General features: G+C 41.1%; 1 protein-coding gene across 1 annotated transcript in view; it reads right to left on the bottom strand.

Moving 5' to 3' along the window:
* LOC124191044 overlaps positions 1 to 2,615 on the bottom strand; it is a 24,433-nt gene extending 21,818 nt beyond the window's left edge. Inside the window, exon 1 of the mRNA XM_046584020.1 lies at positions 1,954 to 2,615. The gene's annotated coding sequence lies outside the window, so the exon portion shown is untranslated. The remainder of the gene's footprint in view (positions 1 to 1,953) is intronic.
* Positions 2,616 to 8,884: the final 6,269 nt, after the last annotated feature.

Genomic DNA, 8,884 nt, shown 5'->3' on the forward strand with positions numbered 1-8,884 from the left:
TCCCCCCCTTTCCCCCCACAACTCTTCATCAATATTTATAATGAATAAGTAATATCAAGACCGAATAATCACGGTGTTATCGTTACAACAACCCACACACGACAGGCAGCAACAGCAGCAGCATGCGAAACAATGAGCCACGCAAACTGTGCATAATAATAATAAAACTATCTATCTCTAATTCCTTGGCCGATCTCTCACCTTCACGGTTCATTTGGAACACGAATTTTACTTTTTTACTTTCGGTCGAATGGACTGGATAACCAGAGGATATTTTGTTTTGAGAAAAAAAAAAATCATTTCTATTCCCCGACGAAGCTCATTAATATGCATAATGAGGCGAGGATAGTATCAACATTTTTCTTCTCCTTTTGGGGTGTGTATAGGGAGGGGCTGTTACGCAAAGATTTTTCATTTCCTGATTGTTATTTGTCTTATTTTTTTTTGCTTCTTTTTGCTTCATTTTTTATCGATGGAATTAAAAAAAATGTTCCATTGAATTTTAATATTTAAATTTTTAAATTTTTTGAAAGGAGAAGGGGGGAGATAGTTCGGGTTACCTGAGACATGCCTTAACTAACGTAACATAACAAGGAGCAGCTGCTTTTTAGACCGTCTCAATGAGTCGAGACATTTTGAATAGAACCAACGCGCTTGTAAAAAAAAAAAAGACGAGAAGTTTCTTTTCTTTTACAATTTTCCGTCCAGGTGAAAAAGTGTTGAGCCAAAAATGAAAAAAATTAATAATCCTAAAACTACTGGACACACGAGAGGGGGGAGATGAAGTGCGTCTTATGTATCTAATTCCCTGTTGCACACAAATGTTTAGTCTATAAATGATTTGTTTTGCTTTGATTATTTTTTATTATTTTTGCGCTAATATATTTGTTTGTGTGTTCATCCTCTTATCTTGTCTGAATGGGAAACATTTCACAAGATGCGGATCAACATGTTCTTCCTTTTGTGTTGTTGAAAAAAAAATAAACTTTTGATTTTCGTAAAAGGACAAAAGGGAGAAAAACGGACCGGCGCGTGGAGAAAAGCTTCTGACCATCTACAAGACACGCGATCTTCTCTTGGCTGGAAAAATATATAAAATCAAAAAAGACTTTTGGGGAATATATATCTATCTCTCTCTCTACTGGTGGACGACGACGAAAAGGGACCGGCTTTGATGGATGAGCTACTACAAAAGATCAACTTTTCTTCATCTTCTTCTTCTTCTTTTCCATGTTACATTAGGGGAATAAAAAAGAAAGATGTTGTACACACATTCTGATGGGATAAACCGCCGACTTTTAGCCAGAAAACTTTTGCCCCTTATACTATTTTTCGACCATCATTACACCGCAGATTGTGTACAGTGTACACTGGGGGAGAGAGAGAAATGGGAGGGCGAAACAAGAAGAAGATGATGATGGAAGGTGCAACAGAAGGTCTCTCTCGGTATTGTATATACGCCACTCCCTTAAAAATACACGCCTGGATGGCCACAATTCACATGAGAGTCGAGACAAAAAAAAAAGAAAAGAAAAAGAATCAAAATGAGCTGATATTTCTTTTTCTTTCCGTTTGACTTGTTGATTTCTATACCGTCCATATCTATCGGTCTCGAAAGGAATTTTCAAAATGATGAGAGAGAGAGACCCTTTGGGAAATATTTGACCTCAACTATTTCACTTTTTAGAGATTTAGAGCAGAAGGAAAAACATTTGAAAAACTCTGGCGGTATACGACGACTCTTTCTCCCCCACAAAAAATCAACGTAATCAACTTGATTTGTGTTATGCGATGTCTAAATTGTTGTTACTGGCTACTATGGGTGTGGACTGGTTTTTTATTATTTATTTTTTGTTTCGAGTGTGGACGGCCAGAGAGTTTCAGCTTGTTCTCTTTCTTCTTTCTTTTCTTACATAAACGAAAATGAATATTCAAAGTCACGTCCGTATTTACCTTTGGCTGGATCGCTCACGTCTTCTTTCCCTTTGTGTTTCTTGTCCAACGGCTGGTCCTTGTTTCAATTTTCCCGGCCGATCTCCGTCCAGAACTAGAACACTGTTTGTCCGTCAATCTTTTCACAATCACTGAATGGATTTTTTGTGCGTTCGATACGCAATTTGGACACGAAAGTTTCACAGACCAAAAAATCCTTGTCGCGGCGAATTGATTCAATCAATCAACTGTTTTTCGGCGCTCACACAATTGGGTCCCAATCAAAAGTTCTCGTCAAACAAAAACAATTCAAAGAGAAATAAAAAATTCTCCTAGCCTATCTGATATCAGCTGTGCTACATTCGAAAACGGTCGATTCAAATCAGTTGGAGAAGAGAAACAACCAGGTGGGAGAGTTTCTATCAAGCAAGGGGGGAGAGAGAGAGAACGACAATACACACCCACGAATAGAAAATAATAAAAAACCGAGCACCGCGCACACACACAAGTAAAAATTACACTGAAAAAAAAAATACGGGATGAGGAGGGGGGCCCTAACGGAGAGAGTGAGAGAGGGAGAGTGAGATAAGAGCCGGAATAGCGGCTAGAACGCAGCTCTACACATGACCGTGCGGCTCGGACGCTGGTGAACAACTGGCGCTCTGTAGGAACTGAGACTTCACTTTTTCTCTTTTGGACTATAGTACTAGACGGAAAGGGAAAGGGGGAGGAACTCCGACCCGACCCCCCTCCCCTCTCCCACCGACCCACGTTTTGCACACAACACCTGGTGGTAGGGGGGGGGGGATGAAAGAAGCTTCTTCTTTGCCAATGGCTTATCTATATTATAGCTATATACCCAGATACGGAGAGAGAAGAGATCGATGACAACATTTCGTCTTATTCTTCTTTTTTATATCTTATTCTTCTCCCGTTTGTGTGTGTGTCCGGCGATTGATGGAAAATGACAGGGAAAGAAAATTAAAAGGTCCTCGGACCTTCGTGACACTTGTGGGCAGTTGCTGCGGCTCTTTCTTGTGTATAATGATGCTGATCAAACACAAGGACTATCGCATTGTCTAAAAAAGATTGAATCGTGTAATCAACGGTGACGGGATGACTGTGCGTTGAAATCAAGTCGCAGGCCCTTTTTTATCTTTTTCAACATTTTGTGTGTGGAAAGTTGCACACACACACAGAGAAAGAAGAGATGATTTACATAAACGCGCGGTGGGACTATAGACACATTGAAGAAGATGAAAAAAGGTAATTCTCCCGACCGACGACGACGACTTGGAAGTGAGGGGGTAGAAGAATAGCCTATGTGTATGTATACCTGGGGGGAGAAAGGGGCACGCGGCCCCGTGTGCATGTAATAAAGCAGACGGGGCCGCAAGATGAATGGCGTAATTGCTCATTGAAGCACAGAGAAAAATAGGACACACGGGATAAGAAGAAGAAGAATAAATCGGGAAACCAGAAAATGTTACAAACAAAAGATAAAGAAAAAGAAAAAGAAAAAAAGGAAAAAACAGGCAAATGAACAAAACCGGACGGACAGGAGAGGCTAGTTGAAGGTCTAAAGAGTAAAGACACGGAAGGGTTCCCAAAAGGAATGAAAAAAACAAAAACTGGACGACCATTGGTGATTAGCATAAGTTGGCCGGCCGAAAAAGGGGGGCAAAAAGCGACCAAATGCACGTAATATGTAGACATGCCGTACGTACATATACAAGTCGTAACATTATTCCGAAAAAGATAAGACGGAATTTGTAGTAGACGCGCAAAAAGAAAAAGAAAAAGAAAAAAGAAAAAAAACTGGCCATCATAAATATCGGCCCGCGCTTATAATACTACGTCGCCCTGGGTCCGTTGCTCTTCCTGGTACCTCCTTGGAAATTTCCAGGAGAAATCGAACGCGCGGAGGGCAGCTGCTGCGCATCACTGGACGAATCGATTGTCTTTTTTCTTCATGAAAGATTTGGGGGATAACAAAACAAAGAAGAAGAAGAAGAACAAAAAAAGGAGGACGCTGCTGGACTCTGGAGAAATTAGCGGAACAAGAAGTGAATAAACACAACGGAAGGGAATATATGATTATGCGAACGGTCCGATAAATTCGACCCGGGTGGCCTCTCTCTGTGCATATCAACCCCAATCATCTCCTAATAATGCCCAACGTTTCATGCATACATTATCTAGTATGCTGCAAGCGCTCTCCATTTGAAATTTATTTTTAAAAAAAGAGAATAGAATGTCGAAGGTAGAGCCAATGGATGGCTGGCCGTCCATCCGTCAAGAGGACAACGGTGAGAGTCTTGATAGAAAAGATTCCAGACGATGTGAGCAGCAGCACATTCAAGGTGAGTATCAAATTGATCCTTGAGAATGTCGGGGACGTTTTTCTTCGATGATGATGAGCCCAGAATGCATTTGATATAAAAGGGCGGCCGGTATATATAGGACACATCGTCGTGTGTATATTCCAGTAGGCCCGTCTCTCTCTCTTCTCTATTGAGCGGGAGTAACTTGATCGCGTCGTCATTTCCCTTGGTAAAAAAAAAAATGTTTCTTGGAGCTACTGCTGCCGGTTGGTTAGGTTTATAGATGCGGCCGCTTGTACATATTTAACCGTCACCAACTACACCGCCCTGTTGGCATTGTAAGAGCTTTTCGGGCTCTGCCTATCCCACCTTGAGCTTTTCTTATATTTCCATCTTCATTCCTCCTGTGTCACTCGAAGCTCCTGCAGCAGAGAGAGACCTGCCAATGATGTAACATGTTGTCTCTCTCTGCTCCCCCCTATTGAAAAACGGTTCCTCTACACTGCGTGGGAAATTAGTATCAATTCAAATAGCTTAAATAGCTTAACAGGTTTCCTTTTTTTCCTGTTACATATGTCTCCTGTTCAGATACTTTTACACAGGGTCATGGGAAAAAAAAAAATCTTTTTTTCTTTTTTCGCCAGGAATGTTTAATCTCATGTGGTACATTTGTATGTACTTGACTATTTTTACGTCAAACGTTTTCTTTTCAACGCTGGGGATATCTACATGATGATGACCAAGGGATTTTTTGGGACAATTTTTTGTTATTTCCCCCCAAAAGTGGGGGGACGTATTTGTGTGTGTCAAATTCGCTGTGTGTAAAAAGAGACACTCCGCAAGAGCTCATCCTCAACCGAGCAAGTGGTTGTGATGCCAAGGCCGTTTTAAATGGGTATCAAACGCCGCATACCTGGTGGAAACCGATCGCTGGGACAGGAGAGAGAGAGATGCTACGTATATAGACGGTGTGAACCGATGGATTAGTCGTGTAATACAACGAGCGTCTTTTTTTCCTCCTCTCCTTCGGTCGCCAAGAGATAGTTTTCATTGTTATCTATTTGACAAATGTAGAAATGCGCAATTCCTTATACAACAACACCGAGAAGAAGAAGAAGAAGAGATGCTTCGGTGGAGATGTATATGGCGATCGATTTTTTGGTGGTTCCAAGGACGCTTTATCTTATAGCTCACAGACATTTTTTTCTTGGCTTGTCCATTCCGCCGAGTTGTGCAATCCATCGTGCAGAGTAGCAGCCAAAATGTCCCCCAAAAAAACACGACCGACATGACGCCGTAGATATATCTGTTCCGTGTTCCCAGCCGTAGATATGATCGACATTGACTAATTGCTCTTCCCATTCCAGCCAATAAAAGAAGTAACATTTCCTGTACTTGCACACATTTCGGGTCGTGAAAATGGATGGCAAATCTCTCTACCGACACATAACCAATTGATTTGCTTTTTTAAAAAAAATTACCAGAGATAATCGATAAAAACGATTAGGGTAATAGTTAACCGAAGTTGAGAATAAGAAAAAAAAACACAATAAATTTTTTTTTTCTTAGCATCTCCACCCCTCGACTCTTGTGTGTGTGTGTGTCGCTCCTCCCCGCCAATGCCGCCGCCACCGCCGCCGCCGGTTCGATATTGTTGCGGTACGACACTCGCCAAAAAATCTTTCAAAAGAGGAAGAAATCGAGAGGAGGAGTCACTTTCGCTGATGGATTGTCGTCGATTTTCTTTGGACCGAAAAATGTTCACCATCCATTTTTTCTTGTTTGGAGGGGACACAAGGACGAAACCCATTTGAGCGTGGATCCCTCTTTATATATTCTTAACTTTATTATTATTATTTTTTTGTGTGTGCATTTCGTCGAGGATCATCAAACCGCGTCCACAAAAACGACGGTTACACCACCACCACCACCCGATTTTATTTTTTATTTTCGAGGTGAAAAACGGATCCATCGTGGAATTGACTTTTAAGGGTCCGGCCCCTCCTTGCGCTATGCTACAACAGGGGAAACAATAGAACTCGAAGAGAGGACCGACTTTTTTTCAGACTATCAGGTGGGGTCCCCCCCTGAAAAATCAGTAGTTGAATGGCAAACATTCCTGGCGCATACATATAAGAATATAATACATAACCTCCCTCTACATTTTGCGTGATTAATCGGGACACATTTCCTGTCCTCGGCTCTCTCTCTCTCCCGCCATGTGCACAGTAGTCCCATTCCATTCTTATAATACGTAATGGACCGGGCGCTCGTTCCCGAATAATATGTAATAACAGGGGGGAAGAGAACCCGTGCGGATCCGACTCTTGTGTGTATTTTTTTGTGTGTGTTATTCTTTTCACGATTGTGTGTCTCTGCAATCTGTTTGATGCACCGGGCGTGTTGCCTGGCGCAGCCGTCATCATCCGCCTATCGATTTACGTGAAAATCTCTTCTCCAGCATTTGAGGCTGCGCGTAATCAGTCCGAGAATCGCTCGTCGTTTCTCTCAATCGTCATGGGGTAATACGTGTACGTGGGGTGACGAGATGTTGTACGCAGTTGCCGCGTACATTTTGGCGGAATAAAACCCGGTGATTACGTCTAGCTTCCTCCTCCTCCTTTATCTCCGCCTCCTCGTCATTTTAAAACGCTCTTTGTAATACCGACGTATAATAAATGGCGATATCGAGGACCCACAGCAATTGAATGTAATGAACAAAACTTTTTTACTTTTTTCGGGGGGGTTCTTTTTTTTTGTCCGTTGCTGTTAGTATGTCGGGACCCACCTCCATGATTATAGCGGAGATGCTCCCCAACGATAGCGGACAAGAGTTAGAGAGATTCAAATCATTTGTAACATGTCAGCAGCGAGTGACACGGTCTGAGTTCTCAAACGGGGATGGCCCGGATTTATTTCGATTGGGACCGCGCGGCGATTGATTGTGTATGGGGCGATTACCATCGCTGGTACGTCACGTGTCGACCTGAAGACCGGACCCAGGCCCCTGCAATCCACTTTTTCACACACACTGCACTGCTGCACCCGATCAAAAAAAAATTAAAGTAAAAATTAAATAAAATCCGAATTGAAATTTTTTTTTTATTCTCCGCCCGCAAAAATCCAATAGAGCGTGCCTAAGACAGCTTTAGACCTCAACCGTTAGATTGTCTGTCTGTAACTTCAAAAATTGGCCAACTGGAATAGAAGAAAATTCCGTCCGTTACATTCAAAAATTCAGCGGGTCCTTTTTCTTTTTTTATTTGACACTCTTTTTTTTCCATAAATAAAAAATACGTCAATGTGTGTATAACTCTTTTCACATCATCACAGTGGACCCCGATGTATCTACTTGAGTCGACTAAACGGTCGGACATTATGATTTAAAAAAAAAAAACTACTTGAACAACTCGGTTTTGTAAAAAAAGGAGTCCATTTTCCCCCTTTTTTCCCTTATAACTTACGCTGACATTCAAAGTTAAAGACTATACTTATATTGAAAATATACGGCGTTTGGTTGCTGTTTTTTGCCTCCCCAACGGTAGGAAAAATGGATGGATATAGCAGGACGCCAGCGTCCATCCATCGATTGGCCTCATAAAACTCTTGTGGAAAACCCATCAAAATAGTTGTAAAAAGATTTTTTCCCCAATTCTTTTTTTGTACACATTTTTATCTCTTCTGCTGTTGTTGTTGTTGTCCCCCCTTTAGTCTATTTACTGTGTCGGTTGAGAAATAAATGGCAAAACTCATTTGGACGCGGTTGACTGAATATCACGTCAAATGGACCCAGGGAGATCATAAAAAAACATTACGGAATTCCGTGTTGTGGATAGAAGAAAAAATGACATTTTTTTCTCCCCCTTCATCTTATTACGTAAGGGAGGGGTTACCATTTTTAATGGAACGCGGCCGCCGCATATGTACACATAAATCCCCTTTTTATAGGGTTATCCTATCCCTACAAGTTCCTTTTTTTGATACAACTTTTTTGGATGTGTTTGTTTGATTCCGCAAGAATATCAGACTCCCCTCCGACACATAAAAATTTTGTTTGATGAATGCCCAACAGAGAAAGAAAAAAAAAAAAGAAATAAAAGCTTCAAAGATGACGCGGACAATTCCTATATTTATTCATTTTTTTTTCTCAGTTGGAAACTTTTTTTTTTCCTGATGGGAAGTAAACAGCATCTTCGTTTTCTTGACAAGTCACACGCCTGGCCTTTTTATACGACTCCATGCCGAGTGAAAGTGTTTTTTATATTTTGAAAATTTTCTCTTTTTTTATTTTATTTTTTATTCACTGATAATAGCTGGGCAGGTGTTGGTTAGACTTTCTGGGGGAAGGGTCGACACCTTATCTTATTATCTGCACGGATATTCGATTGTAGATATTATTATTCCCTTCACGACTCCTTATATATACACGCGCGCGTAATATTCGCTCCATCTTTCAATTTGAAATATTCTACCACGAGTCGATGCACCTCAATCAAGACATTTATTGTTTAGTTTCAGTTTCTTTTCTTTTCTTTTTCCTACATCATTCCGCCTGGACGGACACAACGCATTCCCGTTACAACTTCTATGTGTCCGTTTTTTTTTCTAAGTCGAATTTTTATTTTCGC

The sequence above is a fragment of the Daphnia pulex genome, chromosome 3 (assembly GCF_021134715.1).
Source record: "Daphnia pulex isolate KAP4 chromosome 3, ASM2113471v1".
Lineage (NCBI taxonomy): Eukaryota > Metazoa > Arthropoda > Branchiopoda > Diplostraca > Daphniidae > Daphnia > Daphnia pulex.